General features: G+C 40.6%; 1 pseudogene; it reads left to right on the plus strand.

The window, feature by feature from the left end:
• Positions 1 to 1,439: 1,439 nt before the first annotated feature.
• Positions 1,440 to 6,713, plus strand: LOC119318929 (annotated as a pseudogene).
• The last annotated feature ends 4,954 nt before the right edge of the window (positions 6,714 to 11,667 follow it).

The raw sequence follows: 11,667 nt of genomic DNA on the forward strand, positions 1-11,667 counted from the left end.
AAGGGCTACAACTAAACCCTATGATACTGTAGGACTTAAAAAAAATCTAGTGTCCTTGCTGGGGAGCTAAGCTCTTTTAGTTTTTGTTCTAAGTCTTGGTTAATTTTTATGTACTAATTTATTTTGCCAGTCCTAACAAACCATGGTCCAGTTTGAACATGTGTATCAACTCACGACAATAAATCTCTTGGGACCACCTATTTAGAAAATATTTACATCTTTAGGACCAGGACCAAATGGATTTTTTTTGAATTAATCCGCATTTACTTAGGAAGCTACGAGGTAAACAATTTACAGGCAAAAGTATAGAGGATCCGTAACAATACTACAACCCTTTGATGAAATGTATGGGATATTTAAATTTAATGCTTTCACATATGATGAAATAAAAATTGAAATTTTTTGGGTTGACACTAACCGTCAAAGCAAAAGCGTTGGTTATATAGCCATCCCGCAGGTACCTTTGACACTTGGGAAAAGCTTGAAGTGATAGTCTCTAGCAAGCTTTGTTAAAGGATTAATTCCATCTTTTGACCGGATCAATCAAGGAAATGATGGTTCAAAACCTAAAATAAAAGGAGGTATGGGTATGAGGTCTTAATGCTTACAACCATTGTGTTCAGATCAGATATGATCTTAATTTGTGTGTTGTAAGTCACCCATCGAGATGTGTTATGAACCGAAGTGGCGGATGTGTCCAAATAACATCTTGACCGGCACGAGTCCTGCATCAGGAATCAATTGTCCTACCGCAGGCCCTATCCGTCGCGCGGGGTTGCCACGATAATTAAGATAATAAATATTAGATAAGAGCTTTGGGCGTTAAATGACTACACCTCATGAATCCCCAAGCATTGGATCCGTGTTACCGTACTAAACCCTTCTATCACTCGTGTTTAGAATAACACTTCACGTTCTCCCTACACTTAGCCTCACAGTTGCTCGATCTCCATGACCCTAGGTACCTACAAGGATGAAGATCGCGGACAAGACAAGAGACATCTAGGGAACAATTTTATTTCACACATACATGTTGTTAATTCAAAGATCTTCCATTGACCCCCACAACAAATACAGAGGGTTGCATGGCCTATGCCTCAAACCATACCATACCGAACTATTCATACATGGAGATTAGATCGCAAGAAGAAAACATTTCAAAACACATCTTGAAGATTGATTGATTGCAAATATGTCTTACAATGGAGTCCTTATGCGATGCACGATTACAAGTATGAACTAGATGGTGTTGGCCTATGGTGGTGATGGCGGCTTTGGAGATGGAAGTGTCGGCGACTAAGGTTGATGAAAGGGGATGATGATGGTTTTATTTTGGCTTCGTTCGACTCTCTCCTATGTTGACATTTTGATGGGGTCCCCTTTACAAAAGTTGTTCAGGTAGACGAGCTGCCTCGGAATCCACGCGGTGCCCATATGGAATGCCGTCTTTTGGTCTGTGGCAGCTGGTGCGCCTCCTGGTGATTGCTTCTTCCTTCATTTCCATTCCTTTGCATGTTCTCACATGATTTCTTCCCTTTTTAGCCCATTTCATGTGGAAACACATCAAAAAGAGTATTATGGAATTCATTGCATTCTTTAGTCATTAGTAGCAATATCGGAGCGAATATCTCTATTTAAACTAAGGGTGAATGTGTGTAAAAATATCACTCATCAGTATGCTAGTGAGGGACTGGCCACTAGCCGAAAGGGGGGAATGGCTAGAGTAGTATATTTATGGAGACCCCCTGCTTTTGTGACAATATTGAAGGCCATACGCATACTCATGAGGTAAATAGAGTATAGCCCACACATTCAGCCACTCAGTATGAATTAGGCCTGGATTTAATTGGTAGCATTAATTGTACTCCCTACAATATATCTCATCCAGCCTGTGAAATTAATAGGACATGTTTTTAGTGTACCAAAGTGAACCAAAAGATTTCCCATATTCCTCTTATTTAAGAGCAATGGAATAATGAGTCACTCTCTCTCGCTTTCTCTCTGCCTCTCTCTCTATTAATTGGTAGCATTAATTCACTCACTACAATATATCTCATCCAGCCTGTGCAATTAATAGGACACCTTTTTAGTGTACCAAAATGAAGAAAATGATTTCTTATATATTCGTCGTATTCAAGAGCAATTGAATAGTTAATTATTCTCTCTCTCCCTCTCTCTCTCTCACCAGGCGCTACTATCGGGGTTTAGAAGCCAAGAAGAAAATCCGCATATAGGTGGCATCTATAAGTAGAAGAAAAGATGAGGGGAAACAACATAACAATACTCCATCCTTGAGTGAGTAAACACTATAACAGTTTATAGGTTGTGAATTCTCTCAAGCTTGCAGTGGATCATCTTGCTGAGGGTGTCCACTCGTTGATGGCGAGAAAGATTGGAGAAGTTCATGATGGGCATACCACACAGTCGGTATAATTCCTTCCCCATCTGCAATGATGGCTAGTTGAAAGTTTTCTTTCACACTTTCTTGCTACTCCAAAGATTAGTATCATATTTTATTGTTGGAAGAAATTTATGAGAACATTATGGTTTGTATTTCCTAGGAGAAATTGAAATAGATCTTGCACGTGGCTTTTATTTGGCTATTCGTTAGGAAATATTGAAATATATCATGGAATTCATCCATCTAGTTTTAGATAAGTGCGACCTTACTTGATTGATAGACTATTGTTGTTTCTTTATATTGACTCCAACATGTTTCTCCTAGATCTGCTTATACAGAGGTATTCCCTCCGAGTTCTTAGGCCAGTCTCTCAATAGAATCTTGTACCAATATCAATTTTATCAAAAACTATGGATTCAATCTAATCAACATAATCCTTCTTTACATTCTCAAAATCCACAACTATACTGCTTAATTGTGTGAGGCTTTCCAATTTCAATAGCTCACATGCACATACATTAGTAGAGAGACCCGGAGTAGACCTTGTGGACAGAACAACTAATTGAGGACAGATGCCAGTGTGGCCACGAGACATTATTACCAGTGGGGTTGCGAAGTGAAACTGACCAAAATATTAAATAGACTTGAGCCTAGGAAAATAAAATATGAGGGGGTAGCTTTTCATTGTTAGAGTTGTAACTCATTCTTCCCAATAAATTACCATTGGATTTTCAGGCACTTTTTTTCAAGAACCGCTGTTGTAAGTCGTTAATTCTATGTTCATAATAGGACCTACAAGCATCGGAAATTCATTTTGAAAACTAACACATGTGATCCTTTATCTAGAAGGGCCTCTTCTATGGAACATGTACCACCTAGTGTATCACATAATTTGTTTCCATGTTTGTATCCTTTTTGTCCAAACACATAGAACAAGGGATAGGCAACTCTATGTCCCAATTGGTTAGTATAGAAATGCAACAATTGGGTTATAGAACTTTGTTTTAACATGAACAAAACATTATTTTAAGTGTCTTGGGGGTATAATAACAAAATTAACTTGTGGAGTAACTTGTTTACTTTTGAAGCTATTAGTATTTTGAAACCAGTGAAAATCTAAAAACGGACGTACCATTTTGAATATCAGAATGACAGGTCACATGCAAGGAACCATCGAGCACGTGATGTTGAATTTGGAATATCAAATAGCAACAGAAGCACACTTGGGGGGAACTCCTCTGATGACCAACATGGCATTGAGACCCCACAAACAAAGAAGTACCTACAGAGGCTCACTGGTCATCAGAGCTACATACTTGAAGGGTCCGGTTCCTACTATAGAACATGGTTAATTTCAAGTTATAATTTTATATTCCCTCAGATTCATATTAATTAGCACTGATTTAGTACAAAGTTGTACTAAATTAGTGACAATTAGGTTGGATCGGAGGGAGTATTATGTGTATTTTAATTATCACCAATGGCTGCTTTATACTCAACAAGTATTTAGTTGAAATGCCATATAACATACTTGTATACTATCAATAAACAATGAAAAAGGAAACAATTTACAAGACTCAACTATATGTAGTTAGTTTTAAGAACTTACAGTGTCTACCCAATTTTCATTTTCTCCACTGAATGAACATTTTTTTTTGGCATATGTGAACACCCTGATGAAAATCAAAGGAGGAGGTTGAGTGAGTCAACGGGCCTTGCAATGGAACAAGTCAAGTGTTGGTTCCAGAACAAGAGAACACAAGTGAAGGTCCGGTTTAAAATAGTTTTACATGTAAAATGTCAATGATATAGTTGGTCATCATTTAGATCACTATTAAGTATGCATCCATCAGATAGTACTAAGTTGTGATATCTTCACTTCTTATTTACAAACTAAATATATATGTAGCATCATAGGATCTAAAATAGAAAGGTGCATTATAAATTTATTAATCACTCTTTGTACTTGTACCTTGGCACAAACTTCAGTATCTGACCGAAAAAGAGGAGAGCTATGGACTAAAAGTGCAGAATGAAATGTTGAGGGATGAAAAAAAGAGTCTTAAGATGGCACAGAGGAATGCACTTTGCCTCACTTGCATCGATTTACCAACAGAAAATCATCACTCTAGAGAGATGCGATTGCTAACGGAGCAAAATGAGTGGTTAAAGCAAGAGGTGCGTCAGAAAAACAAGCCCTTCTAGCATTTTCAATTAAGTTTGAAGCAAACACAAATTTTTCTCGCAAATTATGGCCCAACTTTGATATCTTTATGCAATTATAATAATTAAGTTACCAAGTATTATAAAAGGTTGTATCCCAACTTAATTTTTTATCCTTTTTAAAAAATTTCCTCAAATTACTAATGTTGTATTCTTTGGTTGGCAGATTTTGCGGTTACATGGTGAAAAAGATGCAAGCTCAAACCATTATGCCCAAGTTAACCCATACGCAAAAACTGTTGTTGCGTTACAAAATGACATAGATATGATTACTGAACTAGTTCAGAAAGCGTTGCATGAGTTTGTCATTTTGTCTAACGTCAATAGCCCTCTATGGTTGTCTGTCGCTGTCCTTGATGGATCCTTTGAAATATTGAACAAGATGAAATATGCTAAAAAATTTGGTGGAGACAATAGTGCTAGTATAATTGGATTCAAGACCGAGGCTACTCGTGCTAATGCTATTGTCATGATGGACGCCAAAAATATTGTGGATTATCTCATGGATACTGTAAGTTGCATATAAACTATAACAAACATTATTGTGAGGGAAAAACAACATAAAGTTTTTTCCTTGTCAATGATGCTATCTCATGTCACACGCAAGCTGATTTCAGTCTTAAATAATTGCAGGAGTGTTGTGCGTCATTATGTCCTGGAATTCTATATAGTGCAAAAACCACTAAGGTCTACAAGTGGCCTACTAATGCAGACTACAATGGGGCCATGCATGTATTTGGTATGTATGCTTTATTTCTTTATGTATTGAGAAAAATATGTTTTTTCATGATTGCAAATATATCATACAAAAACAATACCAAATATATTGTTGGCAAAACATGCATATCAAGAAATTAGTTTGTCCCATTACTCATTGGTTTCCTTCTTTATGGTTGCTTGAAAACAACAGATGACAACTGAGATGATGTTCCCATCATCTCTAGTACCATCTAGGAAATGCACATTCGTCAGGTACTGTAGGGTGATACAAAATGGCAAAGTGGCAATTGTTGATGTGTCTTTGGACGATGTTCACGGTACCTTCTCCAACTACTGCAAAATGCCATCAGGAGTACTAATTCAAACCATGGGTCCCAACACCTGCAAGGTATGGTAAAAGTACCAGATAGTAATGAACTTCTACCATCTATGGTGTCGACACCTTACCCAATATATGATTTTCTCGTAAATATTTTTGGTAGATCACTGCTATAGAACATGTTCAAGTAGAAGATATGGGTATCAATGAGCTCTACCAGCCATGTATTAGTGGGCTCATGTTCGGAGCTAGGCGTATTGTGACGAGCATCGCACGACAGTGTGCACGTATGAGAGAACTCTGCTATGTCACCAAAAGAGTTCTAAGCGGTAATTGCAACCTAAAACTATTCAATTTCTTAAACTCTGAAAACATATCTTTAGAAACAAGATTTTCTTCATTTGTTTGTTTCAGCCAACTCAAAGGGGAGGGAGACCCTCATGAAGCTAGCAGATGACCTGCTCATGAGTTATACTAGCAGCATCACTACCATCCCCGAGGGTGCATGGACCATTATGTGTAGCGTTGGTACAGATGATTATATCAAGATAGCATACAAGAGGAATATCAACAATAGAAACACTGCCATTGTGTTTGTGAGTGCGTCATTCCATCTACCAATGCCACTTATGGTAACATTTGATCTGCTCAAGAACAACTTGCTGCGCCCAAAGGTATGCACGCCTAGCGCTCCAATAACACTGTGGGCACATAAAAATCACTTATCTCCAAGGCTAGTCATGTACTCATGTCATGTGTTATTCACATAGTGGGATGTGCTAGTTAATGGTGGTGTGGTGGGAGAGGAAGTCCAAGTTTCCAGTGGCATACAACCTGGCGATGCCATCTCCTTACTTCATGTCAAGGTACCAAATACATCTAGTTTCAATTCCAAGATTCCTCACTTTCCCATATAAATCTTGCATATCACTCAATTGACCCAAGTATATATCTATGACTGATCAGCCCGTCACAAAAATCAAGGAGAACATCATGATCCTCTAGAATAGCTGCTACGATGTGTCAGGCTCGTTCTGTTGGGGAACGTAGCAGAAATTCAAAATTTTCTACGCATCACCAAGATCAATCTATGGAGTAATCTAGCAACGAAGGGAAGGAGAGTGCATCTACATACCCTTGTAGATCGCTAAGCGGAAGCATTCAAGTGAACGGGGTTGATGGAGTCGTACTCGTCGTGATCCAAATCTCCGATGATCCTAGTGCCGAACGGACGGCACCTCCGTGTTCAACACACGTACAACCCGGTGACGTCTCCTACGCCTTGATCCAGCAAGGGGAGAAGGAGAGGTTCGGAAGACTCCATCCAGCAGCAGCACGATGGCGTGGTGGTGGTGGAGGAGCGCGAGATGCCAGCAGGGCTTCGCCAAGCACTACGAGAGACGAGGAGGGAGAAGGGTAGGGCTGCGCCAACAGGGAGAGCAAATCGTGTGTTGGGCAGCCCCCATACCTCAAGTATATATAGGGGGAGGGGAGGGGCTGCGCCCCCACCTAGGGTTCCCTCCCTAGGGGTGGCAGCAGCCCCTAGATCCCATCTGGGAGGCGGCCACAAGGGGGAGAGGGGGAGGCGCACCTAGGGTGGGCCTTAGGGCCCATCTGCCCTAGGGTTTGCCCCCTTTCCCTCTTGGAGGCGCCTTGGGCCTTGGTGGGAGGCGCCCCAGCCCACCTAGGGGCTGGTACCTTCCCACTATTGGCCCATGTAGGCCTCCGGGGCTGGTGGCCCCACCTGGTGGACCCCCGGACCCCTTCGGTGGTCCCGGTACACTACCGGTGATGCCCGGAACACTTCCGGTGGCCAAAACCATACTTCCTATATATCAATCTTTACCTCCGGACCATTCCGGAACTCCTCGTGACGTCCGGGATCTCATCCGGGACTCCGAACAACATTCGGTAACCACGTACATACTTTCCCTATAACCCTATCGTCATCGAACCTTAAGTGTGTAGACCCTACGGGTTCGGGAACCATGCAGACATGACCGAGACGTTCTCCGGTCAATAACCAACAGCGGGATCTGGATACCCATGTTGGCTCCCACATGCTCCACGATGATCTCATCAGATGAACCACGATGTCAAGGACTTAATCAATCCCGTATACAATTCCCTTTGTCTATCGGTACGATACTTGCCCAAGATTCGATCGTCGGTATCCCGATACCTTGTTCAATCTCGTTACCGGCAAGTCTCTTTACTCATTCCGTAACACATCATCCCGTGATCAACTCCTGGATCACATTGTGCACATTATGATGATGTCCTACCGAGTGGGCCCAGAGATACCTCTCCGTTTACACGGAGTGACAAATCCCAGTCTCGATTCGTGCCAACCCAACAGACACTTTCGGAGATACCTGTAGTGTAGCTTTATAGCCACCCATTTACGTTGTGACATTTGGCACACCCAAAGCACTCCTACGGTATCCGGGAGTTGCACAATCTCATGGTCTAAGGAAATGATACTTGACATTAGAAAAGCTTTAGCATACGAACTACATGATCTTGTGCTAGGCTTAGGATTGGGTCTTGTCCATCACATCATTCTCCTAATGATGTGATCCCGTTATCAACGACATCCAATGTCCATGGTCAGGAAACCGTAACCATCTATTGATCAACGAGCTAGTCAAGTAGAGGCTTACTAGGGACATGGTGTTGTCTATGTATCCACACATGTATCTGAGTTTCCTATCAATACAATTCTAGCATGGATAATAAACGATTATCATGAACAAGGAAATATAATAATAACCAATTTATTATTGCCTCTAGGGCATATTTCCAACAGCCTCCCACTTGCACTAGAGTCAATAATCCAGTTCACATCGATATGTGATTAACACTCAAGGTCACATCCCCATGTGACTAATACCCAAAGAGTTCTGGGTTTGATCATGTTATGCTTGTGAGAGAGGTTTCAGTCAATGGGTCCGCAACATTCAGATCCGTATGTACTTTGCAAATTTCTATGTCATCTTGTAGATGCAACTACTACGCTACATTTGGAGCCATTTCAAATAACTGTTTTACTTGGAGCTATTCTAAATTGTTGCTCCATTATACGTATCCGGTATCTCTACTCAGAGCTATCCGGATAGGTGTTTAAGCTTGCATCGACGTAACTCTTTATGTCGAACTCTTTATTACCTCCATAACCGAGAAACATATCATTATTCCTCTAAGGATAATTTAGACCGCTATCTGGTGATCTACTCCTAGATTATCTTTGTACCCTCTTGCCAGATATGTGGCAAGGCACACATCAGGTGTGGTACTCAGCATGGCACACCGTATAGAGCCTATGACAAAAGCATAGGGGACGACCTTCGTCCTTCCTCTTTCTTCTGCCATGGTCGTGCTTTAAGTCTTAACTTCATACCTTACAACTCAGGCAAGAACTCCTTCTTTGACTGATCCATCTTGAACACCTTCAAGATCATGTCAAGGTATTGCTCATTTGAAAGTACCATTAAGCGTTTTGATCTATCCTTATAGATCTTGATGCTCAATGTTCAAGTAGCTTAATCCAGGCTTTCCATTGAAAAACACTTTCCAAATAACCCTATATGCTTTCCAGAAATTCTACGTCATTTCTGATCAACAATATGTCAACAACATATATTCATCAGAAATTCTATAGTGCTCCCACTCACTTCTTTGGAAATACAAGTTTCTCATAAACTTTGTATACACCCAAAATCTTTGATCATCTCATCAAAGCATACATTCCAACTCCGAGATGCTTACTCCAGTCCTTAGAAGGATTGCTGGAGCTTTGCATACTTGTTAGCATCTTTCAGGATTGACAAAACCTTCCGGTTGTATCACACACAACCTTTCCTCAAGAAAATCATCGAGGAAACAATGTTTTGACATCCTATCTGCAAGATTTCATAAATAATGCAGTAATCGCTAATATAATTCCAACAGACTCTTAGCATCGCTACGAGTGAGAAAGTCTCATCGTAGTCAACTCTTTGAACTTGTCGGAAAACATCTTAACGACAAGTCGAGCTTTCTTAATGGTGATACTTACCATCATTGTCCGTCTTCCTTTTAAAATCCATATGTACCTAACAGCCTTACGACCATCAAGTAATTCTTCCAAAGTCTACACTTTGTTTTCATATATGGATCCTCTCTCAGATTATATGGCCTCGAGCCATTTTGGAATCCAGGCCCACCATCGCTTCTCCATAGCTCGTAGGTTTATTGTTGTCTAGCAACATGACTTCCAAGACAGGATTACATACCACTCTGAAGTAGTACGCATCCTTGTCATCCCACGAGGTTTGGTAGTGACTTGATCTGAAGTTTCATGATCACTATCATAAGCTTCCACTTCAATTGGTGTAGGTGCCACAGGAACAAATCCCTGTGCCCTGCCACACACTAGTTCAAGAGACGGTTCAATAACCTCATCAAGTCTCCACCATCCTCCCACTCAATTCTTTCGAGAGAAACTTTTCCTCGGGAAAGGACCCGATTCTAGAAACAATCCCTTACTGCTTTCGGATCTGAGACAGGAGGTATACCCAACTGTTTTGGGTGTCCTATGAAGATGCATTTATCCGCTTTGGGTTCGAGCTTATCAGCCTGAAACTTTTTCACATAAGCGTCGCAGCCCCAAACTTTTAAGAATTGACAGCTTAGGTTTCTCTAAACCATAGTTCATACGGTGTCATCTCATCGGAATTATGTGGTGCCCTATTTAAAGTGAATGTGGTTGTATCTAATGCCTAACCCATAAACTATCGTGGTAATTCGATAAGAGACATCATGGTATGCATCATATCCAATAGGGTGCAGTTATGATGTTCGGACACACCATCATACTATGGTGTTCCAGGCTGTATTAGTTGTGAAACAATTTCCACAATGTCTTAATTCTGTGCCAAAATCGTAATTCAGATATTCATCTCTATGATCATATCATAGATATTTTATCCTCTTGTCACGACGATCTTTCAACTTCACCCTGAAATTACTTGAACCTTTCAATAATTCAGACTTGTGATTCATCAAGTAAATATACTCAACATCTACTCAAATCATCTGTGAAGTAAGAACATAACGATATCCACTACACGCCTCAGCACTCATTGGACTGCACACATCAAAATGTATTACTTCCAACAAGTTGCTTTCTAGTCCCATTTTACTAAAAACGAGGCTTTCAGTCATCTTGCCCATGTGGTATGATTTGCATGTCTCAAGTGATTCAAAATCAAGTGAGTCCAAACGGTCCATTTGCATGGAGTTTCTTCATGCATATACACCAATAGACATGGTTCACATGTCTCAAATTTTTCAAAAAACGAGTGAGCCCAAAGATCCATCAACATGGAGCTTCTTCATGCGTTTTATACCGATATGACTTACGTGGCAGTGCCACAAGTAGGTGGTACTATCATTACTATCTTATATCTTTTGGCATGAACAGGTGTATCACTACGATCGAGATTCAATAAACCATTCATTTTAGGTGCAAGACCATTGAAGGTATTATTCAAATAAACAGAGTAACCATTATTCTCCTTAAATGAATAACCGTATTGCGATAGACATAATCCAATCATGTCTATGCTCAACGCAAACACCAATCTCGATGGTAGAGGGAGCGTGCGATGCTTGATCACATCAAGCTTGGGAAAAACTTCCAACACATATCGCCAGCTCACCTTTAGCTAGTCTCCGTTTACTCCGCAGCCTTTTATTTCGAGTTTACTAACACTTAGCAACCGAACCGGTATCTAATACCATGGTGCTACTAGGAGTACTAGTAAAGTACACATTAACACAATGTATATCCAATATACTTCTATCGACCTTGCCAGCCTTCTCATCTACCAAGTATCTAGGGTAATTCTGCTCCAGTGGCTGTTCCCCTTATTATAGAAGCACTTAGTCTCGGGTTTGGGTTCAACCTTGGGTTTCTTCACTAGAGCAGCAGCTGATTTGCCGTTTCATGAAGTATCCCTTC

The sequence above is a fragment of the Triticum dicoccoides genome, chromosome 6A (assembly GCF_002162155.2).
Source record: "Triticum dicoccoides isolate Atlit2015 ecotype Zavitan chromosome 6A, WEW_v2.0, whole genome shotgun sequence".
Classification (NCBI taxonomy): domain Eukaryota; kingdom Viridiplantae; phylum Streptophyta; class Magnoliopsida; order Poales; family Poaceae; genus Triticum; species Triticum dicoccoides.